Raw genomic sequence first — 26,574 nt, 5'->3', positions numbered from 1 at the left:
TGCCCTGGGCTCCCCTTCAGCTTCTGAGGCAACCTTTCACTTTTGCACAGGCTTCTTCCCCCGGGATGCCCTTTCCCTCCTTTCCTGACCCAGCCAGCTCTTTGCTCTTCAGGAGCCAGCTAGGTCCCTGTCCTCCAGTCCCTCCCAGCTGCCCCCAGACTCCCCAGACTGTATCCTCTGTGCCTCCTCTGTTCTCCCCAAGCCCCGTGCTTAGTCATAAAAGGACTCTGGACACTGCCGGCTGATTGCTACCTGTCTGTTTCCTGTTGTAACTCACAAGCAACTTGGGGCTACGGTTGGATTTTATTCTGCTTCCTGTTCCAACGTGCACTTTGGGCCTGAAATGTCGTAGATGCTCAGGAAAGGTGAGCTGAGGGTGGGAGCCCCTTCTCTCAAAGGGTGTGCCCTCAACATGACCTTATTTGCTATTTACTTTCCCGAGGAGGAAGACTTATGGGGACAGCTCTTATTATCCCCATTTTCTCACTCTGAAGGTTGAGAAGCACTTGACCATTCTTGTCTCTGGGGGCTGGGCCAGTGTAAAGCAGTTCTGGTCTTTCCCCTGCTTGGCTGGGGGCAGGGCAGCCACAGAGCGCTGGCTGCTGGACCCCCAACCGAGAGCAAGGTGGCATTTGACCTTTTCCTCAGCAATCTCCAGACTTTGCCCTGGGGTGAGAAGCAAGAGTGAAATGGCAGAGCTGGGCTGAGAAGACCGGAGACCCTCCCTCTCCCAGGGACCAGAGGAGGTCCCGGTCAGGGACATTTCCAGGCAGGAGCCGGGCCCAACCCCAGGGACACACCAATGCAGGGCTGGGGAGGAGGGGAAAGGTCGGTTGCAAAACCCTGCGTGTGGCAGCTTCACTGCTGAGTCATGCCCCTGAGGCCTGCTGGGGACCAAAGTCAGAGGCCGCGAGCTCAAAACAGCCCGGTTAGAGCTGCCCCTGTTGACTCCCTGGCCTTCCACATCCAATCCTTCCTTGGGCCCTGCTAATCCCCTTCCGCAGGGCACAGCTGTTAGTGTTTTCCCCAGCATACCCTCCTGTGTTTGGGTGACAGCACCCCAATTTTCCTTAAAGATCCTCTTTCCCACCCTCAGCCCAGATGAAGTTGGACTCTCTCCCCCTCCCCAAACACCAAGGATGGTCACACGGCCCAGGCTCAGAACATTCCCTCACGCCTGTGATTGGCTCCAGGATGGGAACATGAGGAAGCATAGCAAATGAGACTCAATTCCAAGACTTTCATCACAAATGTTGGGGAAGCGACCCTCTCTTTTTCTATAAGGATTGCCAGCTGGGTAACTATCTCAGCCTGGAGAAACTGGGGCCTCCATGGGCATGAGGAGTCCAGCCCAGGGAAAACAGAACCAAGAAAATATACAAGGAGGGGACCCAGCCTTCCAGCCTTTTGTGAAACTCAAAATGTACCTCTCACTTTACAGTGACATGGACGAATACTTTCCTCTTGGCTCAAGCAGATTTTGAAGTTGGGTTTTTGTCATTTGCAAACAAAAGATTTCTGACTAACGCCATCTGGATAATATCTATTCCATCCATCTTCCTCTCCTTTCTCGCTCTCTCTGCCCTAGTTTAAGCCTCGTCATTGGCCTTGACATCTCTACCCTGGATTGTTGTACCAGACAATCAACTAATGATGACAACAGAGTAACAATAGTTGGATACCTGCTGCCACTTGCATGCACTTCCTGTTTATTAGAGCGACCCCACAAATTGATATCTGCATCTTACTGATAGAGACTGAGGGTCAGAGAGGTAAGGGGCTTGTACGGAGCTAGTGTAGACAGCAGAGCTAGGATTCGAACTCGGATGATCTGACTCCAAAGCACATCCTCTTTGACCACAGCTTCATCCTGCTTCATTTAATGCTAGGTGCATCTTGTTTATTATCTGCAACAGATATTTAGGTGGGAACACTTTTGTGTTCGGAAGCACAGGGTCATAGGGGTAGCCAGACTCTGTCAAATATCTTGGACTTCATGGACCCCTTTTAGGGACACTAACTCTACTTTTGGCCCATCGTTTTTCTTCTGCCTTCATTTTCTTTTCCCCCAATTCCCCTCCCCATCTTTAATTTTGCTGCCATGCTCTCACTGGCCGGGCTTAGCTCACATGCCCACCACTGTATAGTCACTGAGGTCAGGAGCTGTGCTATCTGAGTGGGTTGCCACGTCATAGGCTCAGCCCTGGGTCTTAGTCAGTTCCATGCAAACTAGATGGATGGAAAAGGGTAAGATGATCGTCCAGAGACAAATCAAGGTGTTGTTGCCCAGAAGGGGTAGCCCCTTCTTCTCACCTGCTGCCCAAGACCGCAGCCACCCAAAGCAACAGTTATTTATTTGATTTTGCAGTGTGCCAAGCCCTAAGCTGAGCACTGGAAGGACAGAGATTAGGCACAGACTTGCCACTGATGCAGATGGTGAAAACCTCACTGTCAGAGAGCAAGTAGACTGTGGACAAACCAACAAAATGTTGTGGGATGAGGCCATAGCCAAGGAACACCATCAGAACAATTCATTTTGCTTGGGGATGGAGGAGGGGGCACGGGAAAAGCCATATTGAAGAGATAACACAAGCTGGGCTTCAAAGGGCGTGGCAGCTTTTGTCAGGAAGGATGGTAGGACAACAGCATCTCTGGCAGAGTGGAACAGCATGTGCAGAGGTGCAGAGGCATGAGAAATCTGCCGGGTTCTGCGAAGAGAGTGTAGTTGGGGACAATGCAAGACAAGGAAGGGGAGGGGGAGAAGAGGTGATTTGCCTGAGGAGTAAAGGAGTAGAGAAGCAGAAAAGTAATCCCTATTGCTTGAATGGCTTTTCCTGGCCTTTTATTTAAGCTTTGCTTAGACAGCCCAAGAGGAAGCTGGTGCCTCCCCACTCTGCAGCTTGTCTGGGGAGGGGAAGGGTTAAATCAGAACAAGATGAAGATATGCCTGGGGAGCTAAGTGTGGAATGGGGAGACCAAGGCAGGCTGGAACTTGAGCATTGGAAAAAGGACTGGGGAGAAGGAAGGAGGCAGGCCAAGGAAGGGACAGGTCAATTGCTGAACTCAATAAAAATTTGCATGCCAAGCCCTGCACTGGACCTTGGGGATACAGAGATCAATAAGGCAAGGCTCCTGGCTCCACAAGCTCACGAGGAGGCTCATAAGCAGACTCACAAGAAGATGGCAAAGACTGTAGAGTGGGCTGAGTTCTGTGGCTCGATTTGTCTAGCAAGAGTCTGTGGGAGCACCAGGAGCAACCTCCCTAGCCCAGGGACATGGAGAAGGCTTCCTAGAGAAAGTGACATTGGAGCTGGGCCTTAAAGGATTACTAGGAGTTTGCCATTTAGAGATTGAGGAACTCTCATGACTCCAATAGTCTCTTTTATTAAGATTGACTACACTGTAGTTACTTGGCCAATGTCTATCCTTTCTGTTGAGCTCCATAGTCGTGGGCATTCTGTCTGTCTGGTTCATCGAATTTTCTCCTATACCAAAAAGAGTGTCTGGCATACAGTAGGTGCTCAGTAATGTGTGTGTGTGCATGAGAGAGCAGCTTGTGCAAAGGCTCAGTGGTGGATGCCCATACAGACAGCATTACAAACTGCTTTGGGACAAGGTGGATGGGGCAGACAGAGTCCAGGCCAGAAATGACCTTGACTGCCCAGAATAGTCTGGATTTTATCCTCTAAACGAGGAAGGACATGATCAAATTTGCACTCACTCATTTATGGACAAATATTTATTGAGCACCTACTATGGGCCAAGTATTGCATTAGACCCTAGGGGATATCATGAGAGCAAGACCAACTCTTTCCCCATGTGCAGCCTACGTCCTCCTGGGAAACCAGACAGCAAACTTGTGAGCCATTAAGAAAGAATATCTTTTCAGCTAGTGATGAAGTGCTAGGTAGAAAAATTTCAATGGTTAAGGGGTCAGAAAGTGATGAGAAGGGAGAGGCTCAGTGCCAGACAGGGAGTGTGTCAGATAGGATTGTGTTCAGCTGCATGCAGCAGAAAACCTGACTCACAGTAGCCTAACATATAGGAGTTTACTTATATCTTGCAACAGGAAGTCCAAGAGGTAAGCAGTTCAGGGTTGGATGGCAACTTGGTGGTGATGTCAAGAAACCACGTTCCTCCATCTTCCTGTTCTGCCTCCTTAGCATTATCTCTGATGCTTTAACTTTTTTTTTTTTAATGAGAAGGAATGTATGCATTTCATAATTATTTAAAAGTACATAGTTAAAATAACTTAAGTTGATGCCTCACTGACATGTAAATTACTCCATCCAAAAAAATTCAGGGAAGCCTGATGCTCACAAAGATGACTGGTATGAGTTTTCTGGGGCGGAAAATAGGGGAAAGGACCAAAGCCACATCTGGGTTGATGTGATACACGATTGTAACCACCAGTGGGTGGGTGTGACTGTGGGTGTGTAGGCAAGGTATTCAATTCCTATGCTGGACTCCTTCCTGTGGAAACGGGTATTCAGAGCAAGAAATGGCCATGAAGAGAATAACCCCCATCTCCTCCCAGCTCCCACAAATAAACTTGGAAAGATTTTAGGATGAGCATCAGGCTTCCTAAATTTCATTGAATGGGCGATGCAGGACAAGCTGACTGCAGCTAGTACTTGGCTTACAAAGGGATCGCTCTGGGGCAATCTGAAAGCTCTAGTTCTGGGAGAAATGGGGAAGCCTGGGTTAGGGCGGGTGATAGGGATGGAGAAGAGGGGGCAGCTGTGACAACTATGGAAGGGGATGCAAAAATGGTGACAGTCAATGTAGAACCAAACCAAGGGCCTCACTGAGGTGAGGGGACCCAAATGCAGCTATAAGAAGTGATGAGCTGGTCTCAAGTCTCCAATAATGTCGGGCTCCCCCACTAGAGAGTTGCTTCTAAGAGGCAAATCTCAAGATGGCTTATAGGGTTTTCTGGATGCTAAGAAGTTCCTGAAGTCAGCCTGCCCTTCCTTTTTTGGTAGAGCCAGCGAATCATGGAATCCAAACACTCACTGGGTACTGGGCATTCATTAGTGTCTTGGTAGCCGGTGACAAGTCCATTAAAAAACAAAAACATGGCAACAGAACTTTGGGGAGTTTGGGGGAATGCAGACCAAATAACCTAGCCCTTGGGCCCTAGTCACTGGGCACTTGAGTTGGTCACTGATTGGGGAACATTCTGTGGAGAGGTGGTAACTCTGTTCCAAAAAACTTGGGACCACGACTGTCATCTCCTCAAAAAGGAAGGGAGGTTGAACGGGCTTCAGAAAAGTCCCGTTCCAATAGATTATGAATGTATTTGTTCATCTTTAATGTAGCCAGCTAAAATGGTTTCAGGGTATCAAATATTCCACCAATCCTGGGCTAGGCACAAAATATTAATGGGAAACAAAACAGACAAAAATCCCTCCCCTCACAGAACTCTGATAGGAGGAGACACCCCAAACCCCAAATAAACAAGAAGTCTCTATAGAGTAAACTAGTTGTTTCCTTTTGTTTTTCTATGTTAGACAGGGCTCTGTGGCCATCTCGGAGCCAAATACATCCTTCATTAAATAATTCACTGATAAGTCATGCTGTTTTCTTCTTCAACTATGTAATCAAAAGGAAATTTAGTCCAGACATGTGTCAGTCAATCAGCAATAGACAAAGTTCTGGGTACCTGTTGCTTCCATGTTTTTCATTCTAGCATTTGGGAGTATTAAAGATGGAAGCATCGAAGCCCCAGAGGTGAAATGTCCAAAGATCAACCAATTGACAAACAAGACCCAGGTATCCAATTCACAGGCTGAGACGGTACACATTTTCCATCACCTGACCGTAAGAGTCTCTGTTCTCTGCTCTAGGCCAAGCTGGTGGCCCGTGGGTAGATATGCATATGTCTCATGGAAAGATATTATTAAGTGTACAGCTCTTGACAGGTGATAAAGCATCTTCACATTTGTTATCTCTCTATATACTCTACATAGAGTTATAGGTTTAGCAAGTGAAGTTACAGGCCATCCAGTTAAATTTGAATGCAATATTTGGGACACAATTATATTAAGAAAAAAATTGTTTATCTGAAATTCAAATTTAACTGGTTGTTAAATTTAGTTTCGTTTGGTTGCATTTGGGCTGCTATAACAAATTCCCATAGACTAGCTTAAAAACAAATTTTATATCTCATAGTTCTGGAGGCTGGGAAGTCCCAGATGAAGGTGCCTGCAGATTTGATGTCTGGTGAGAACACTCTCTCTGGTTCACAGATGGCTGCCTTTTGTCTGTGTCCTCCCATGGTGGAAGGGGCAAGAGAGCTCTCTGGAGTCCCCATGACCTAAGACCTCCCAAAGCCCCACCCTCTACCGCCATCACACTGGGCGTTAGGATTGAACACATGAATTTGGGTGGGACACAGTCCATAGCACTGGACATTCTGCATCTTATCTGGCAACCCTAACTATAACCCTCAGAGGCAGGCCTAACCCTCCGTTTGACCACTAAGGCTCAGAAAGTAAACTGCTTAAGGTCAACAGGGGGGATTATCAGACCAAGGGGATGTCAGAACTGGGCCCTTCCCCTTTGCTGGTCCCTGCTTCCCCCCTGGGTGGCATCTTCAAGGCATCAAGGATATGCTGGGGTGGAGTATGAGGATCTCAGGGCGAGAGAGGAAGGACTGTGTCAAGGGGAGGCCACGGAGGGAGCCACCGCCATGATTAGCAGACCCCAATCTTCATATTCGCGGGCAGAGGAGGGAGGTTTTCCACTCTTCGTGGCAACATGTTTTCGGTTTTAGTTTACTGTACCAGGGCCCCGGCACCCCAGCCAACAAGACTGGAAAGGCAGGAAGCCATCTGGAGCTGCATGCTGAGTCACAGGGCCTGCAGAAAAACAAGAACATCATGACAGCAGAGCAGGGGGTGGGGAACAACCTCCCTGGAGATGGAGATCGAGGTGGGCACCGGAAATAGAAACTGCTCCCTCTGAAGCATCTGTTAAAAGACCCAAGATCACCACGCATTTGCAATTCAGTTCCCATTAAGCGCCAACTGAATGCAGAGGTCTGGACAGTTCTGTGACAATGTCAGTAAATCAGGTGGTATAACGGAAGTTTCTGGGTTTTGTTGTTGTTGTTTCAATCCTGGCCTCTCTTCTCTGACTACCCATTAGCCCTTGGGCAGTTTACTTAAACTTTCTGACCCTGTTTCCTCTTCAGCAATAATAACCCTTATCTCCCTGAGATAGTGTGTGAGGATTTAAATGAAATCACATTTTTAAAAAGTGTCTCGCAAAGGGCTGACACACACACTAGATGGTCAACAAATGGTAGGTGTTATTATCAGAGAGACACAAAAATATCTTCCTGTCAGGTGGGTGTGGGGATTAAATCAGATAACACAGCTCCACTCTCAAAGAGCTCTGGACCTACGTCTGAGAGACGGGACGGTTCAGCTACAGTAGAGATTCCGTTCTCCTCCGGCCCCTAGATCCTGAGATGACTGGTTCTGGTTTCCCTGAGTGAGGCTAAATACACACACAGTGAATGCCCGCATGACGTCCATTCATTCCATTCCACAAATATTTCCTTTATCATTGTGCACGTTACTGGCTCAGCCTGTGCAGAGGTACAGAAGAACAAAATGGAGATAAATACTATTTTCTGTTGTGTTTAGCAATTGTTCCGTGCCAGGCACGAAGGTAAGGGCTTTATATGAATTTCCAGAACAACTCTTTCCGGTCAGTACTATTACAATCTCCATTTTATGGATGGGGAAACTGAGGTTGTCCAAATATGTTGTCCAAATGCACAGAGCAAGTAGGTACCAGAGACCAGGCTCCAATTGCCCGATTCGCCCAAAGGTTCTGACTCTCAGACTGTGGACAAGCTCCCAGAGGGAGAAAAGTCCTCACTTGGAGACTGAAACTCATTCAGACACACAGGTGTAGGAACAGTGTCAGGCAGTGAGATGATTAAATGCCAAAGGAGAGGTTGGTGGTCAGAGTTGTAGCAGTTCTGGGCTGGAGAGGGATCCCTGAGGGGCTTCCTGGGTGGTGGGAGTGGGGTGGGGGTAGCGCTAGGCCTTGGGACAGGAGATGGAGCAGGGCATGGAGAAGGCAGGTGAACAAAGGCACAGAGGACTTGGCCAGGTATGGGCAAGGTTCAGCAAGAGGCCAGCTGGCCCATCCCAGGTGTGTTTTGGAGAGCAAAAGAAGGAACATCCAGTTCACAACGTCTGGCTGGGCCAGGCTGTCATTAATTTCCAGAAGGAGAAATGCCTCGGCCTGGCTAAAGTGACTTGTAGCCTTGGTACCTCACCACCTGACAGGATCCCTATGTACCATGTATTGGGCCTGGTCAGTAGGGCTCAAAGGTGTAGATGTTGTCAGGAAGGAAGGAGGTGTTTGCAGATTAAGTGGGTCTGACCTGTCTTGCCCAATGGCCTCAACCTTAGCTCTCCTGGGTGAGGAGATAATGACATTCCCTTTGCCTTCAGAAGACTCTACTAAGAATAGCGCACACTATGGGTCATTAAAACAAATTCAGAGACAGTAGGATTTTTCCTCAAGTCAGTCTGGCAATACGTATCAAGAGGCTTAAAACTCTCGACCCTTTGATCCCAGGGTTTCACCAGCGGGAATTAATCCTAGGGAAACGATCAGGGAGGTGTGCAAAGCCTCCCTGTGTGTGTACAAGGATGGTTGCTGTAATATTACTTACAAACACACCAGTGAGAAATGCCCCAGCTGATCAATAACAGGGGCTTGGTTAAAAATGATGATACGTCCATATAATGGCGTACCGCACCGCCATTCAAGTTATTGTGGCCACATAATATTAAGTGAAAAAATCAAGTTGCACAATATCGATCTAGGATGATCCCAGCTTGGAAGTGCATTAATCTAATCCATTCACTTATTGAATAGTTAATGTGCTGCGTGCCGGGCAATATTCCGGGCATGGTGATAAAGAAGGGAACAAGTTCAGTGTACCATTTGGGGCGAAGTCAAAGAACAAGCGAGACAATTTCCAGGAGTAAGGCGATGCCATGGAGAGGGCATAAGATGGGCTGGTTTAGACAGAGTGACGAGGAGGGAATTATCTGAGGTGACATTCCGATCTTGACCTGTATGTTGAAAAACATCCATTCATGAGGATCCAGGGAAGAGCATTCCAGGCAAAGGGACAAAGGCCTTGAGGGGTGATGCAACTGCAGTTTTAGAAAAAAATAAATAAAGGCAGAGACACGGGGGAGTGGGAGAAAAGAGGTGGGAGGGAGGTAGGCACAGGCCACACAACACAAGGATGAAAGCCAAGGTGAGGTGTTTATATGGAGTTTGGATTTTACTCCAACTGCAGTGGGAAGCTGCTGGGTTTTAAGTCAGGCAATGATTATATTTACATTTATTTCATATTTATGAACCAGAAGGAAATACACCAGTGGGTTAATAGAGATCACCAATGGGTAAGGTAGGGTCATGGACCATTTGTATTTGTTTCTGTGTGCTCTTCTGTAATTCCCAAACTTTCGTAATTAGAAAAAAACCAATAATTCCTATTTTAAGATAACTCGCCAGAGAGCCGTGCGAACTGACAGCGACCACTAACGTGGAGCTCCAGAGTGAAAAGTCTTCCACCTACACACTCTCGTTGGATTTTCCCAATAACCCTGTGAGTGGAGTCAGATCATTTAATTAGCTCCATTTGGTAGGTGAGGGAGCTGAGGCTGGGAGGGGCAAAGAGGCTCCGGCAGAAAATGGCACAACTGAGGCCAGACTAGAGGTTCTAGAAGCCTTGCCCAGGCTTCCTGATTTTGCCACAGAGCCAGGCCTGCAGGCTGGTCTGGCTTAGATTTAACCAGAAATGCAGAGGTCCCAGGGAGAAGTCCATAGGCTGACTCCCCTGCCTGGGGGAGGACCCACAGCCCCCAAGAGCAATGTGTGCTAGAAGAGGGGCCGTCCCCATAGGACAGATGCTCAATAAGCATTTGTTGAATTAACGAAATAACTTGCTTTGGGGAAAATGCCGCTCTTGGGAAGTGGTTTAGCTGACTTTACAATTCAGTAGCTGTGTGATCTTAGGCAAGCCTGAGTCCTCCTCTGTAAAATGGAGATTAAGTTTATGGTCGCTCACCTCCATGAAGCGTTAACAGTTTAGGGGCACGCTCAGAGCCAGATGGCCTGGACTTGAATCTCCTTCTATCTCCTGCTAGCTGTGACCTTGCAGAACTCCTTAGTCTCTTAATACCTCAGTTTTCTCATCTATAAAGTGGGGGTGATAATACTTGTCTCCAAAGGATGTTGTTAGGACTACATGGGTGGATAAAGTGCTCTGAAGAGGTCTTGGCACATGGTACTTGCTCCTTAGACATCCGCTAGTAGCTCGAGCAGCATGGGGCTGATGAAGGGACTGAGTGGCTTTTGGAAGCATATGAAGAGCTTAGCACAGGGTGCCCATTCACAGCAGCTGCTTCTGCCCTTCTACCACGGTTCCTGCCTTTATTACTCCTTCGGTAGTTCTTCGTAGGAAACATACACAAATTCACTGCCCACCTTTTCCTTTAGGGAGGAGACCCCTTACCCATGAGGAGGGTCCTCCGCCAAGTTAAACAATAGATCCACTCTCTCTCTCATCTCAGGTTTCTGTCTGTTCAAGGTCACGTGAAGAGCTTCCAATGTCTCTGTTTCTAATTCAGTGAAGGAGCCACCTTTAAATCTCAGGCTTGCCGTGTGCTCTGGTCAGCGACCCTGGAGTCACTGCATCTCCGATCGGATCCCCACCCCAGTGTTCAAACGTCCATCATGTGAGGACCACCAATCCTGGTGCAGCAGCTGCATGCCACTTGGCCTCGTCTCTCCCTCATTATTTTTCTTTAACTTGTCTCACATTTAAAACTTAAATACATTTGTTCAAAAGGGAAATGTACTCATTACCATAAATGGAAAGGCAATACCACCTGCCACAAAAAGAAGCTATCCATAAAAAGAAATACCATGAAAATAAAGCAATATTGCTGAATTCTGGGGAAACGGGGTGCCCATTGAAGACTCTGGGCTTGAGGCCTGTTTGATTTCCATTTAAAAGAGAGATCTGGAGAGGTGTTAAAGTTTCAGAGAGGTGCTAAAGACCTGTGAGTACCAAAATGAGACTGCCTTCTCCGTGTGGTAAGAAGGACAGAAAGAGAATTCAAAGAGGAAAAATTCTTGAAGCTCACGATTTAATGTTTTATTTCCTTGTTTATTCACCTTCTAGAACTTTCTCCTGTCTGCCAGGAGCAAGGGGCCCCCTTTTACGTGATTCAGTTCTTTACTGAGAAAAGCTAAGGAGGGAACCGCCCACTCTCTGCTTCTCACTTACTAGGTCGTTTTAGGAACATTCCTTCCCCTCTCTGAATTGAGGGAGGTAAATCAGAGAAATGTTCTTCTCAGAGGATTTCCAGGTCCTCAAAGTCTAGGAGGCCTCCTCCGAAAAGTGCACCTGGCTGTGCATGGATGTTTTCTCACCTGCTGGTGGGGCAGGGGTGACGTCCACCCGGAGGACAGCCTCGTGGCGTGGTTCAGGTTGCTGGATCTCCCCAAGAGCGAAGCTGTGGGATTCATCACATATCCACAAATAAATTCACGTTTCCTGGGGGTGGATTTTCTGCTTGTTGAGTCGAGCAGATGGCTGTGCTTGAGTTGAAAAAGGAGGTAGCCAAAACCCCTCTGTGCCTAGCCTAGACCCTAGCAAGAAAACGAGCAAACAACTCACATGGACTTCAGGCTCCGTCCCCCTGCTTGGCAGCCCCTGCAGATGCTTCCTCTAATAGAGAGTCTGGGGGACAGTCGCTGAGGCATCACCCCCAAATTATTCCTGTTTTCATGTCTCCTCCCTGCTTCTCAATCAGCCGGATCTGCTGCACCTGCGTGGCATCCAGATTTCTGAGCCCAGCATTCAAGACCCCCTCTCCAGTCTAGTTCCAATTTACATTTCCAGTCCTGGCTGCTGGGACACCCTTCCTTGAATCCCCTGCTTTTGACAAGCTGGTTACCGGGCACACAGTCAGTGTGAAGAAATGCAGAATGAAAGAATATGCCTTCTGTTGGGCTGCCTCTACAGTTCAACATGTATTTCTTGAATGTCAGGGACAAATGGTGCTTGAAGGCTTCTATGCCAGGTCCTGGTAGGGTGGCCAGGGCCACCTGGGGATTTGATTTGCTTGGGATTTTCCTGGTTTTAGCACGGGAAGTCCCTGTCCCAGAAAACCCCCAGGGGACAAAGGCAAATCGGGAAGGTCGGTCACCTTACTGGGGTAGGCTCCATATACTCTGTCTTCATGGGGCCTTGGCATGGTGGGGGAGGATGGCATTAAGCAAATGATCCCACAAAGAAATGAGTAGTTATAAACCAGGGCGAGTGCAAAGCCAGAAGCCAGCCCTGAGCTGAGTGTTGTGAGGAAAACCTTCTCCCAGCCCTGGAGAAGCTGCTGGTTGCTAGGAGAGAGAGGGACATACAGCTTATTTAATATAAAGTGGTGAGTGCCGTGAATCAGAAATCGACACTCTCTTTTCCCTGTCCATATAGCACTGTTTCTATTTTAATTGGGGTTTCAAGCATCGGAAATCCACTGTGGTGAACTAAAATGGATATATATTGAAAGGGCATTAGAAGGAAAAGCTAGGAAACAAGGCTTTGGAAGAGAGAGAGAAACAATTGCTTCTTAGGTTGTTGAGAGAGTAGAAAATAATGCCAGAACAAAAGAACTTGCCTTGTTCCGTTTTCATTAGAAAAATGGACTCTAGCCATTCTTTGCCCTTGGGTTTCTCTGCCCAGTATTCTAATTCCAGGAAGGAAGAATCTGATAGCCAAGCTTGGGTCTCATGCCAGCCCCTTGGTCAGACAAGGGGGGCACCGTGATTAGAAATTCCACGAAAATTGTATGCTGCAAGGCTGGGGGGCAAGATGGTTGCTGACGGAAGATGGAAGGGCTGGGATGCTGGGAAGGTGAAGGCTTCACTCGTCCCTATCTCCTCTTCAAGAGGGGGCCCAGACCTCCTGCACTGCGGTCACTGCCTTCGGAGCCCCTCTCTGCTTGCCTTCTGACCGGAATCTTCTGTTACCATGGACAGCCCCATGCTGACAGCTGCCTTCCCGGACACAAGTGTCTCATCCAGCCGCCCCGAAGTGTGATCACCTTGGGGCATGCACTGTGTCCTTGGACACACCTGGTACAATGCCTGGCACAGACAAGAAACTCTGTAAGTGTGCTGAGTGCTTTCTAGAGAGTTTTCAAGAGCTGTGACGATCCTGCCACCCCTACCCTGGGCCCCTGCCCTCCAGCCAAACCAGTCTTCTTGCTTCTCGAATGCTCGGCCCAGCTTGCTAGCCCTTCCACCCTCGCCGCTTGCTTTGCTGATCTCATGAGTCAGGGATTCTCAACGGGGGCGTGATTTCGCCCTTCAGGGACATTTGGCAATGTCACACTAGAGAAGGGCTACTACCAGCATCTCGTGGGTGGAGGCCAGAGATGCTGCTCAACGGCCGATCGTGCCCAGGATAGGCCCCATAACAATGACCCGGCCCACGATCTCCGCAGTGCCGAGGCCGAGAAACCCCGCGGCACTGCTGAATGCTGCTCACATCTCTGCTCAGAGGCCCTCTGCTCCAGGAGGCCTGCCCTGACTCACCCATTTCTCCCTCTCGTGCCCCTATTGCATCTCTTTGTGGTATGCTATCACCACCTACAACGATCACGTCTGTTTGTGCTTGTACTAGACGTTCAGCCCTCTGAGAGAGGACCCCAGCGGGCCTTGTTCTCTGTTGGCCACTCAGCAGGGAAAGCAGCGCCGGGCACACTCTGGGCTGCTCAGTAAAAATGTGTCAAATCAGTGTTTAATAAAGGACAGTGCCCTCGACACCTCAAATGTCAGAGGCCAGAAAGCTCAGCTGGGAAGCCTGGCTCCTCTCGGGCTGGCCATCCCCGTATGTAAGTGGCGATTTCCCCAGCCAGTTCAGTTCAATTCAGCCTCTGCTGTTTGCCGGCTGCGTGGTCTTCGGCAAATTTCTTAAGCTTCCTGGGCCTCCGTTTCTGCATCTGTAAAGTGGGGCTGTTATTATTAGCCCCTTCCTTGCAGAGATGTAATGGGGACGAAATAAATGAATCCACAAAAAAGCCTTAAGAAAGTGCCCGACTCAGAAGAGCCTCGGTAAATGTCATCTACCATCATCATCATCACCCTGATTTGGCTGGGGTAGGCAGTGAGGATGACAGAATGGGCTCGGGGGCCCGACCAGAAGATTAGGGGATTAATACAGCTTGCAAGGCCAAAGCTATCCCCGTTTGGTTTTGCCAGTTCTTGCTCCATCCGTGAAATAAACCGGATGAAGCCTTTATCCATCTCTTGTTTTGAGAAGGAGGCTAGCAGGGAACGTGGATTTAATGTGGCAGATGGTGCTGTCCTTGAATTATGAAACCAAAGGAGGAAATTAAAGTGCTCCGTTGCAACAGCGATGGGCCACCAAGGGTAGAGGCCAGGGGCGGGGGCATCAAGGAGGACAGAGGAGGTGTTTTGTCGAAGGACAGAGGAGGTGTTTTATCGACCGGGCAACGGCTATTCATGAGGGCAGCTGGAGTCCTAGAATAATGTAATTTTATGGTCTAAAATAATTTTAGGCCACCCCCTTCATCTTATATAGGCAAAGGAGGCACAGAGAGGGAAAGTAACCCCCCACGGTCACACAGTGAGCGGCAGAGCAATCCACGAACGGGGTTATTTTACTGCCCTGGGCCAAAGCCAGCAGCACCGTGTCTCTTCTCAGCTCCTCAGGGCTGGAGCCATTCTGTCTGGGTCTGAAACAAACAGGGGCAAATTTCTTACCTCCTGGAACCTCAGTCGCCTTGCCTGTCAAATGGGAATAATAATAAGCCCTCCCTCACAGGGTCACTGTGAGAATCTGATGGATTGCCATCACATACAATATTTAGGCAGGGGTTTGGTGCAGAGTAAATGCTCAATAAAATGTAAGTACTTGCTGTGGGGCCAGAAGCGACTCCACGTTCTAACGGTTCCCCGAGGCTGTGAGCCCCTCCAAGGCCGTGCCTATCTATGGGACATCTTTTGTTCTCTACGCCTTGCAGAACAACTGACACCTGCTGGGGGCCCCCGTAAATGGTAGTGGCCAGCGTCTGGCTCCCTCAGGAACGCCCATGTCTCAGGCGGCACCACGAAGCACCAGGGAATGCTGCCAGCAATGCATGCGACTCTTTGTCCCTCGTTCAGACTTTAATCCTAAATGGATAAAGCAGCCCTCCCATCCAACGGCGAACTGGCCTCGTGATGAGGCCTATGTTTGTTTTCCCAGCCTTTTTCTGCAGCACAACGCCTTTCCCCAACTATGCTTTGGGTTATTTGCATTTAAATTGGTTTTCTCTCATTATAGAAATCTCTTAGGTCAGCTGGAGTTTCCATTTTCCTCGGAATCAGTTTGGAAGTTCCATCTCTTGCTCGAGGGTCCCTTATGCCCTCCTCCCTCTCGCTGACGATGAGATGTGGTCACGTTTTCTCATCTCATCGTGGAGAACAGATAGGCTGAGAAAGTCATCCCAATCCCACACAAGCTCGGCATGTTTCTCACAGAAGAAGTTGGGGGTGGAAGGCGGCGGGGGGGGGGGGTGGCGGGGGGCGGGTAGGGGGCAGGAGGATTCTGGCCCCTGTAACTGTAGGAAGAAGGCCCCGTGGTGGTGCAGCTTTAGGACATAGGCCTCATTTTCTCATTTATTAAAAAAAATCAACAAAGCACAGTGCTGGGTGCTTGGAATGCAGATAATAAGACATACCTGCTGCCCTCCAGGAGCTCCGTATCTAGTAAAGGAGAGAGGAAAGCAAAATAATGTTTTAAAATCATAATATAGTCAAATAATTGCCTTAATCAGGATCAGAATAGATCCCAGCCTGAGAAGCAGCTTCGGTGAGTGCTCATCAAAACCACAGTCACACACACGTGTGCGCATGCACACGCGCCCCCCCCCCCCACGCACACATGCACCAGCTCAAAAACGTTTACAGCACTTGCCATGTTGCCAGGTAGCTTTCTAAGCTACGTACACCATTTATACATGTATCTTAATATATTCATTTAATCTTCATGACAAGCCATGAAGAAAGTGCTATCATTATCATTGTTTTCCAGGTGAAGAAACTGAGGCACACTGATTAAATCACTTGCCCAAGGTCATTGCTAATAAAATGTAGAGCCAGACTTGACCCCAGGCAGTGCGGCCCCAGAGCCTATGTTATTTATCCTATGTTATGACAGCGCCTGACCAAAGGTGGTGCACTCTTGTGTTTTCTAGACTAGTGCACCTTTCAAACTGGTCAAGATCCACTACCCTGATTTTCTGACCTGTGAATACACCGTGAACCCGGGTGTGTGAAGATGTTTGAGATGCTTACGGTGGATCTGAAGGAAGACTGGGAAGTTTTCTGATGGATAAAAGGAGGAATAAAGTATTTCATGAAGGACAAGACTGTGCCAATCCCCAAAGTATGAACAGCATGGAGGTCTAGGTAAAGGGTACTCCAAGTTGTTTGACAGTGCCCAGGTGTGAGGTAGGCTGAGCAGTTGGTGAGGCATGGGACTGGGAGACTGGCAAAGACCAGACCATAACAGGATTTGAATACCATGCACATGGGCTCTGTCATGAGGATGAGGGGAGCTATGGAGGGGTTGAGCAGGAGAGGGACACAGACTGTTAAAAAGATCACTCTAGCTTTAGGGTGAAGGGCTACCTGGATAGGGAGGCGAGGAGAATGTATGATCAATAGATATAACTAGTAGGCATCAGAGCTATAACTGATTCGGTATAATCATTAGGGTGAGGTGGCTTTTTCCCTGCACAGAGCCACTCCTGCTATTCACCATGTGTGTCGTGGAGCTGTCGCTACCCGGAGAAGACATCTTTATCTAATTCACCCAGACACTTTAGAGGCAAATGGTGGCCCTGGTGGGAGATAGTCAAGAGGGGTGGAGACAGAGCTAAACTAAGACAGTGGCTTTTGAGAAAGAGATGAGGGGAAAAGATATGAGATATAGTGGAGCAAAATCATCTGATCTCGGTGATCAACCTGATATCAGGGCTGAGGGAGAGTGAGGAGATGGGATGATGCTCAGGTTACTGATTTAGCTCAAGCAGATTACTCTTTAAATCCTGTTTCAATTGAACAGCAGGTGTAGCTGAATTTTTCCCGCAAAGGTCCTGATAGAAAATATTTTAGATTTTGCAAGGCTTACAGTCTCTATGATAATTACTCAATTCTGCCATTATAGTTCAAAAGCAGCCACAGACAAGATGTAAATGAATGGGCATGGCTGTGTTCCAATAAAACTTTATTTACAAAAACAGGTTGTGGGCCAGATTTGGCTTGAGGGATGTCATCTGTTGACCCCTGCTCTACACCAGGAGGTGGCCCGTGTGCCAAGTAGATCGCCAACTAGGAGAGCCAGGTGGCTGTTAAGTGGGAGAAGAAAGGCTCACACTGTGAGGCTCACACTTCATCAGGCAGATAGACTGAACATGTCTCCTTGAATGATGCCCACCTGACCATAAAAAGACTCATCTGAAATTGCAGAGTAATTCCAACATCTAGTCCTGGGAGCCCAGATCTGCAGAATGGAGGCAGATGTTTGACTCCAAATGCTCAGTCTCTGTTCCAGTGGAGGTCCTGGTCTGATATTTCCATTGGTTACCAGGGCAACACAATAGGAACACGTGCCCACCTTCACCGAACACTCGCTCTATACCAGGCACTGGGTTAAGGGTTTTATCTGAGTGATCTCATTTAATGCCAACAAAACCCTGGTGTGGCAGCCATGTTTTATTATGTAACCCCATTTTACAGATGAGGAGACTGAGGTACAAAGAGGTTCAATAACTCCGAGGCCTGGAATCAGGCAGTCCAATCCCAGACTCTGGGCATCCACCCTCCAAAACTGATGCTGCAGGCCCATGTGGACCCCCATGGTCACTGCAGCAAACCCACACATTAGCCCCAAAACACAGGCTGAAGCAGGTCAAACACTTGTTTCAAAAGCAAACCCAAACAAAATCAACAGGCACATCTTTCCAGATCTCTGTTATTGAACAAAATGGTTGTCAGAAGTGGGTCCAGCTGAAATGAATATATTGCTATCTGAAGGTATTGCATCTGAGGGAGGTGGGGACAGAAAGTGAGAGGAGACAGCTAATCTCCACGTGTTCACTCCGCAAACATCCACTTAGGGCTCTGTGGTCCCTGTCCCTGCCTCCTGGAGGGCACTGGTTGGGAGGGAGCCAGGCACAGAGCAGAGCATTTGAACACCTTGGATGTCATGCATGGTGGGGTGAATGCACGGTGCACTGGGGGCACAGAGCAGGGACTTAGCCTGAGCAGAGGCACCTGGAGCCTAGCCCAGGTGATCTGGGGTTAGAGTGATGGTGAGGAATATTCCAGGGGAGGGAAGGGAATCTTCCAAGGCAAGGGGTCTTGAGGTGGAGGGAGGAGATCGTATAGAAAGGATGTGGTTGGAGGGGCTGGGGACAGGTCCTGGGGAAGTCAGCCCCCCAGCAGTCAGCCCCGACCACTCTGGGCTGCAGGTTGTCTTGTTCTCACCCTTTTGTGCAACCAGAACGGTCTCTCAGTTCTAGATGAAACGCAAAGCACTTGCCAAGAATATGGTGATGCCAAGAACACTCTGCTGATGATGCATCCTGAAATAGTAAAAATAAATAATAGTAAATCACTTCTATCATGCTGCCCATGTCACCCTGCTCTTCCAAAGGCTTTATCTTGCTTATTATGTTCACTGAAAGTTTGAAAGTGGACAAATATTAATACTGCTATAGCCCTTGTTGTATTATTAAAAATATTAACAGCTCTCATTTGGGGGGCCCTCGTGGTGGCCAGCTGTGAGCTAAGTGCCTTATATATAATATCCTATTTAGTAGAGAAGCAATCTGAGGCTCAGAGAGGTATAGTAACTTGCTCTAAGTCATACACTGGGAAAAGAATGGAGCCAGGACCCAAACCCAGAGTTTGCCTGATGTCTGAGCCCAGAGTCATCCTGCGGGGCCTTTCTGCCTTGACATCATGTCGTCTAAGGACTTTGTGGATTTCTGAGAACATCTTCATCAGTTATTATATTTGTCCCTCCAAAGAACTGTCTGAATTTAGCAGAAAAAGAACCGTGGCTCAGAGAGGTAAAGTGTCCTCTCCAAGGTCACACAGCTTTTGAAAGGGCCAACTGAAGACTTGAGCCGAGGTCTTTCCATTTCAAAGCCAAGGCTCTATCTCCTTTACCATGGCTTCCACGTCCACAGCAAAGAAAAGGGCAGCTAATGTTCCACCCCTGGTATCATTCTTTAAAAAAAAAAACAAACCCCAAAACTCATGTTCTCTTAATTTCTGCATTGGCAGGTATTCATCAGGCAAATCAAAAGATAAATACCTAGGAGAGCAGGACACGCAGATCACAGCCAGGATGACATCATAAGGAGCAGGTTGTGCCAAGCAAATCTAATTTCCTCTGACAGAGTGGCAGGCTGCGAGATAAGAAAGTCACTGCCGTTGCCGTGTCCCCAATTCTGAAGGACAAGCTAGATCAGCTCCACAGAAACAACTGGGGGGGAGGGCGGGGACAGGGCGCACTGCACCCCCACACAGGCGTGCACACACGCACACACTCACGCACATACATATACGGGCACACAGACACACACACCCACACGGGAAGACGGATACCAAGCAGCACACACGCGTGCAAATACACCCACATGCCTTCAAAGACACACACGCAGGTTGAGAGAGACACACAAATCCATATACATACATACGCACGAGTCTACACACCCCTCAACTCAAACACATACACGGGGTCACCAGCAGAGACCCACACACATAGACAGATGGAGACACACACATAAATACAGAGATATACAGACACACAGAGCAACACATACAAATACACAGACACACATACAGACAGGCACACCCGTCTGCCTCCCCTCCACAGGCAGAAGACATACAAACACACACACAGGGACAGAGATGCACGCGTGCAGCCACACATTCGCAGAAATCCGCAGAGACGCACGCATGCACTCACACACACCAAGACACACCCAGCATCCCTCTGCGGCAGGAGGTGCTGACTCTTCTCAAATCCTCTCCTCTGTATCCCTGAAATTACATCTTTCCCAAATTGGAGACTGAAAAATGAATACCTCTGTGTCTGTGCATTTTCTCAACTCTGCCTGGCCCCCTGTCTTCATCCAGAAGCTTGGAACACACACCCTGGCAACTAATTGTGTGTTGTTGAGAAAGGACGTGGACGTTGGAGTCAGGCTGGGGTGGGTTCCAGCTGAGGCTCTCCCACTTACTAGGTGCGGGGACCTGGGCAAGTCTCACCTTTCTGCGCTTCAGTTTTCCCATCTGCAGAGGGGTTGACAATCCGTTGGACTGGAACCCCTTGACCTTCTGGCATTCAGCAAGAACCTGTCCATGCTAAGCACTTTAGTTACTTGAACATCCGTCTTCCTCACCAGACTAGAGGGCATCTTGTGGGCAGGGGTCTCATCTGCGTCCCCCTCAGTCCGTCCTCCAGGACTCAGCAGTGTCTGCCAGGCACATGGTAGGCGCTCAGCGAATATTCGTGAAACGAATCAAAGAAGTCTATATCCTTAGTGTCTAGCACAGGCCTGGCACGAAGTAAGTGCTCCCTCATAATTAAAGTGTGTTGAAAAAAGTAATACATGGAAGCATAATCACAACCATGGACCAAGTTCTAACTACATGTCCTAGCTATATCACCTCGTTTCATCCTCTCCATGAGACACACGTTCATTTGTAGACGAGGAAACTGAGATCCAGGGAAGTGAAATAATTCACCCAGGGTTACTTCCTGGGGTGGCGATTCAAAACCAGGAGTATGATTGCTAAACACATGCTCAGAACCTAACCACTGTAGACTTCATGCATAAATATTTTCCACCAGTGACACAACTCAACTGATGACTTCTCCAGCCAGCTCTGCCTTTTCTAGGTGCGGAGTAACTCTTTAGACTGAATTCGACATTTTATCTTCCATCCTGGGTTGACTTTTCAGCCTCCAGCATCCATCTAGAACACCTTTCATATGTCCACAGGGTTGCATTTTACACATACATAATCCCAAAGCTCCTGATGTCTGCATTTCCCCTTGCTCCCTCTAGAGTAACACCCACCCATCCATCGGTCTATTTATCTGTCTAATCACCTGACCATTTTCCATTTGAGGCCATTCGGTCCCCAGATGTTTCTCTTCTGTGTTTGTGTAAACCACAGAGCCCCATCCTGCATTTGTCAAATCTGGTTTCCTCTCTCTTGCATTGGTACAATCCCTGGGTTTAAAAACCAACTTTGGAGATCCTGGGTGACTCAGTCAGTTAAGCGTCTGACTCTTGCTATCAGCTCGGGTCTTGATCTCAGGGTCCTGAGTTCAAGCCCAGCGTGGAACCTACTCAAAACAAAACAAAACAAAACAGAAAAACAACTCAAACAATCTGTAGGCCAATCAAGCTACTTTACATAACTACTTGATGGTGCACAGTTAAGCATTTTGCAAATCCCGAGAGGTTCTTACCCTTATACCCCCCGCACTTCTGCACACCTCAGACACACTCAAGTCCCCCACCCCCTCCCCCACCACCCCCAGTTTCCCTTAAAAAAGAGGGTTTTGTGAAAGATCTCTGCCTCTGTCTGGGCAGGCAGAATGGATACAGCCACAGGGCATGGAGGCCATAATTATCCTTCCCCACAAAGGAAAATAAAAATGTCCAAAGATAGTGGCCACCTGGCAGGCAGGGGATCGGGGCAGCGGGCGGTGACTCATCGGGCATGCCAGGCAGTCACTCTCCCCCTGCAAGCAGGCTCCGAGCTTACTCACAGCTTTGCCAGGCGAACGAGCAGGAGAACAGAGGCATCTGAGGGCGAGGGAGGCTCTATTTCTGCTAGCTTGAACTCTAACATGACACAAGAGGCTTTCAAGACTTTTTTTTTTTTTTTTTAAATCACTCTTTTACTTCCCAGTTAGGACGCTATTCATTGGGATAGCCCCATATGAACAGAGTGGATCTAAGCTGTATATATATATATATATATAAACCAAGCAACCCAGATTTTCCCTGTCCTTGTCATCTCAAACCCCTGTCCCCCTCAGCATCTGTGTGAAATTCTACCACTAGCAGTTGATATCATGGGGCTGGACTGAGTCTTCTCCTGGGGTGGTTCTTTAAAACAGCGTCGTCCCCTTGTGTGGAGTAAGGTGAGTGGGGAGGGAGGAGAGCTGAAGGGGTTAAGGAGAGGCTACTGCGTGCCAGGAACTGTGCCAGGTCCTTGATAAGAGTCATCTCCCCGAACACTCACAGCCCCTGCCTGTCTCCGTTTCGGAGCCGCTAAAAGGGACATTCAGAGAGGGGAAGTGACCTACTCAATGGTCACGGAAAGGCCAGGATTCAGGTCTGTTTGGCCCCAACGGTGACACTCTTCTCTTGGGTCCCTGTTACCTCCCAAATGGTTTAGAGTCCTCCTAAACTGCTGCGGAGACACACCTCACTTTGTTCACACTGGGATGACAAAGAAATGTCACCTCAACTGCCAATGCTAACACACCGGCTCAACTGGGAAACATGTCCTGTTTCCTGGAGCACTGGTCTCGTTCTCTGGAACACCGAAATTTAGGATGTGGCATGCATCTGCTAGCAAGAGGGATCGCCTTGAAGACCAAAAGTCCAGAGCATGGCGGAGCTGAAAGCAAGCGACATCTGGGGCCCTGATGGGACAGCTGAGCCCCTGAAAGCAGCCCTTGACCTCGCTTCCTCAATGAGTCCTAATGTCTGGCTGTATCTGGGTCACAGTCATCTGCATTTTATGGTCATCTGCTGTTGAAACTGCCTCGTTGACCACAGTCAACTATTAGAAAGTACTAGAGTTCTGAGGCTGCCTCTTTCATATACTTCTGATGTGGGCTTTTCTGCCCCGAGGTGTTCTGCTGAGGGTCAAACTGGACAACCAAGAGGTTCCTTATCCACAGAATCCCAGACTTCAGACTAAACTAACCCTTGCCTCCTCTCTGACCTTTTTCTCTTGGGGTTGCCATCCTGACAGCTCAGGAAATAGCAACCATCAGAGGCCATGGAGTCGTCCTAGACTCTTAGCTCTCTGTGCCTCCACTTCCCCTCAGATACCAAGCCCAGGAATCTGTCCCCTGCACCCCATCTCCATCTTCCCACCACAGCCCTATCTCTCCCTGCCCAGGTGGCTGCAACAGGCTCCTCATTGGCATGCTGACTCCAGCCCACCCTCCACCTTGGCTCAGAGAGAACATTCTAACAATGTACAAAGCCGGCCACATCGGGGCATGTTTAAAAATACTCCCATGGATCTACATTTCCTGAAGATAAAATCCGAATGCCCGGGTCTGGCATCCAAGAACTTTTGTTACCAGATCCCTGCCTCTTTCTCGAACCTTCTCTACAGCTACTCCGGAGACACAACCTGCCTTCCCATCATACAGACCCAGGGCAGTCACTCCGAGGCCGGCCTCCAGACCTCCCACCTTTGAACAGGCTCTTCTCTCAGCTGAGCTGACCTTGCCTTGTTTATGTAACTCCACTCATCCCTCAGCTCAGCTCTGGCCTCCCAGGCCCACCCCTCCCAGATGGTCAGCCCAGATGGGGGGCCTCCTCTGGGTCTCTGCACCCTCCAGTGTCCCGTATTATGCAGGCTCAGGAGTCTTCCTTGGCTTTTGAGCTTCCAAGACCAGATTCTCAGCAGAGTAGAAAGAACTCATGGCTTAGCCAAAAACATGTGGAGGAAGGCAATCACGAGCAAAGCAAGGTGTTCCTCTCCCCCCTGCAGACAGAAGAATGTTCCCGGGAGTGATGTGCAGTGGGCTGGGAGGGGGAGTGATGAGCATGCCCACGCTCCTGTGGGAGGCCCGCACACTTAGTACCCAGGGCCAGGCGTGGGGCAGGGGCAAAGTCCCAGAGTCCGTGGGGGTTCTGTGGGGTCTCCGAGCTGAAGGGAAGAGGCAGTCCCAGGGAGGCAGGAAGGCCCAAAAGAGCAGAAGCGGCCACATGGCATCTAGGCGATGGGGGTTCAGAAATTTCTTAGTTTCCCACAATCCTGTGAGGCACCAAGAATAATACAATGTTCCTGTGAACCCCAGAATGTCATAGAGATAACAGAGTCACCTGACCTGAGACAGGCTGCAGACAGGAGATGGGGACAGCTCCATGGAGACCTGCGTTGACCAGTGACTCAGAATGGAAATTGCCACTGACAGGTGACATCAAAGACCAGGTGACCCTCCTCCCATCACCTTTGCACACCAAACATAAATACTGTCTCTGGGGAAAGGGAGGGGGTGGACCGACGGCAGCTAAGTTGCTACCTATCCCTACCAAATGGAGGCTCAAAATAGAAATTGAATTCTGTCAGGCATAATACCGAAATTTATATTTGTCCCACACCTGAGTTCATGGACCGATGATCATCCCCATTCCAAGTGAATCCATGAACACAGATGGTAAAAACAACTTGGCCAGAAAAACACATGTATTCAGAGCTGGGACCGTGCCTGAAATAGGGGTCTGTCTCTTTCCTCTGCTTTGACTGCTAGGGCAGCCCAACATGATACACCAAAAATCCAGGAACCAGATCCAAAGTCTGTTTGAGGATTAGAGTTACCGCTGCAGAGTCCCAACACCGTACGCCATACAAGAATGAGAGCTGGACAATCAGCGACCAGGCTTGAGGGTAATGGGGCTACGCGATGCTGAGTCATGTTTCGGGCACCCCTCCTTCCTGTGTCACAAGAAAAGGGTGGTCAGTAAAGGCTTCTCTGCAAAAATGAGGCCGCAGAAGAAATCTGTAAATAAGTAGAACTAGGCAGGGAGGGCAGGGTTACCAGGCAGACAAAACTGCTTTGCAAAAGTCCTGTGGTAGGAAAGTGTGGACTTGTTCATGGAAGAAAATAGGCCCCTATGTCTGGAACACTGTGAGTGAAAGGTGGCTGAAACAGTACATGGACTGGTGCTTCTAAAATGCTCCCCTCCTTCCCCTTGAGGTTGGGCAGGACCTAGTGACTTGCTTCTAGGATAGACTAAAATAGCAATGGTATGCCTCTTCTGAGAGTGGCTTATAAAAGACTTCCTTCTTGCTCACACTCCATCTCTTGCTTTCTCACTTGTTTGTTCTGATAGAGCAAGCTGCCATGTTGTGAGCTCCCCTACAGAGAAGCCCGCGTGGCAAGAAACTGAGGGAGCCTCCAGCCAACAGCCAGTGAGACGCTGAATCCTGCCAACAACTCAAGAGGAACCTCGAGATGACTGCAGCCCCACATGATTACAGTCCAGTGAGAGACACTGAGCCAGAGGATGCAGCCGAGCCACACCCAGATTCCCAACCCACAGAAACTGTGACATAATAAACCTGTTTTTTTTTGTTTTTGTTCTTGTTTTTAAAGATTTTATTTATTCATTTGACAGAGAGAGACACAGCAAGAGAGGGGACACAAGCAGGGGAGTGGGAGAGGGAGAAGCAGGCTTCCCGCCGAGCAGGGAGCCCGATGTGGGGCTCCATCCCAGGACCCCGGGATCATGACCTGAGCCGAAGGCAGATGCTTAATCAACTGAGCCACCCAGGCGCCCCGTAAACCTGTGTTGTTTTCTAAGTTTTGGGGCCATTTGTCGCACAGCTGTAGATAACTGATACAGCTAATTGGGCAGGAAGGTATGAGGTAATACAGAATATTTTAGATTGTGGTGGTTATCCTTAGGGTTTTCAGCTGCTCCATCTAAGTGTTCAACCCAGGACCTACGTATCATCCAGCTGGGCTTCTGATCCTGAACCTTTCTGACTCATAAGACCTATGTACCCTCTGAAGTTGGGTGTAAGAGGATGTCTGATTTACTAACATCAGTGTGGTGAGTGGGCAATGGGAGGGTGGAAGGGGCAGAAATTCACCTGTGCTGACAACCTATTGAGCACCAGGCCCTTGCTGGATATTCTGCCTTATGTATCTCATTGGTCCTTACGAGAATCCGTGCACCTTGAAGGAGTGCAGTTAAGTAACCGGCCCTGAGACAGCCGGCCAGTAAGACGTGTGGCCAGGATCTCTGCTTTTGAGGTCAGCTGCCTACCACAGCCCTCTGATACCACTCTCACCAGTGAGTGGTCTTTCCAGAAATAGCTGGTCCGCTGGGTGAGAACCAACGGTAGAGAAGGCAGAAAACTAAGATGCTTTCTTGTTCCTGGGGAAAATACTCCTGATGTTGGTCCAGGCAGACATGTCTAGTGAAACTAAAGAAGCTGTGGTATTGGCTATGTATGGCAGGGACAACATTCTCCTATCGGGAGTATCTACCCGCCCAATACATTTCCCAGCCTCCCTTGCTCTAGGGGGTGGCCAATAAGCTAAAAGTCATCAGGTGGACCTTCTTGTCATTTGTTTTTTTTTTTTTTTTTTTTAAGTGCTGACTCATCTAAGAGGTGTACAGTCTTGCACTTCTCCTTTCCTTTCCATGCCTGGAATGTAGG

The 26,574-nt window shown here is 48.8% G+C and overlaps 2 long non-coding RNA genes across 6 annotated transcripts; one reads left to right on the top strand and one right to left on the bottom strand.

Moving 5' to 3' along the window:
- LOC118016861 lies at positions 1-25,485 on the top strand. Of its 5 annotated transcripts, none has more exons than XR_004680951.1 (6): positions 1-365; positions 13,000-13,218; positions 16,314-16,527; positions 24,203-24,319; positions 24,656-24,792; positions 25,239-25,485. It is a non-coding gene; the product is annotated as an uncharacterized LOC118016861 (long non-coding RNA). The 5 variants fall into 5 exon arrangements; XR_004680949.1 differs by having other exon boundaries at positions 24,203-24,336; XR_004680955.1 differs by lacking the exons at positions 24,203-24,319; positions 24,656-24,792; positions 25,239-25,485 and adding an exon at positions 19,414-19,434 and having other exon boundaries at positions 51-365.
- LOC118016899 lies at positions 18,630-20,716 on the bottom strand. Its single transcript, XR_004680973.1, has 3 exons — positions 20,404-20,716; positions 19,445-19,538; positions 18,630-18,707 (listed from the first exon to the last, which is right to left on the bottom strand). It is a non-coding gene; the product is annotated as an uncharacterized LOC118016899 (long non-coding RNA).
- Positions 25,486-26,574: the final 1,089 nt, after the last annotated feature.

Source organism: Mirounga leonina, unplaced genomic scaffold (assembly GCF_011800145.1).
Source record: "Mirounga leonina isolate KUSES-001 unplaced genomic scaffold, KU_Mleo_1.0 Mir_104, whole genome shotgun sequence".
Classification (NCBI taxonomy): Eukaryota; Metazoa; Chordata; class Mammalia; order Carnivora; family Phocidae; genus Mirounga; species Mirounga leonina.
This window is presented reverse-complemented; position numbering and strand designations above follow the sequence as displayed.